This window comes from Oryzias melastigma, linkage group LG7, assembly GCF_002922805.2.
Source record: "Oryzias melastigma strain HK-1 linkage group LG7, ASM292280v2, whole genome shotgun sequence".
Taxonomy (NCBI): domain Eukaryota; kingdom Metazoa; phylum Chordata; class Actinopteri; order Beloniformes; family Adrianichthyidae; genus Oryzias; species Oryzias melastigma.
Window position 1 is genome coordinate 26,461,072 of NC_050518.1, and position 276 is coordinate 26,461,347.

General features: G+C 38.4%; 1 protein-coding gene across 5 annotated transcripts in view; it reads left to right on the top strand.

Moving 5' to 3' along the window:
* The window catches only part of ptpn11b (protein tyrosine phosphatase non-receptor type 11b), a 61,778-nt gene that overhangs the window by 55,798 nt on the left and 5,704 nt on the right, over nucleotides 1-276 (top strand). The gene's annotated exons all lie outside the window — the stretch shown is intronic.

The window sequence follows — 276 nt, forward strand, 5'->3', positions numbered from 1 at the left end:
ATCCTTCATTTATCATGTTTTATCAGCTATAATGAACACATTTGAGAAGAGTAACATTTTACCGTAACGGCCCCTTCACTAATATTAGTTCATGTATACTTAAGCATTCACAATCGCAACTATTAACACAAATTCAACCAACCCTTTCCATTTTATGCACACTCTGCAACTTTGCATTTTTCCTTTGTACTTTAACCAATCACCATGACAAAAGTATAGGAAACGACGTTGCGTTGCTACCGTTGCAGGTGTGGCTCCTTCCCAGGATGCGTGTTC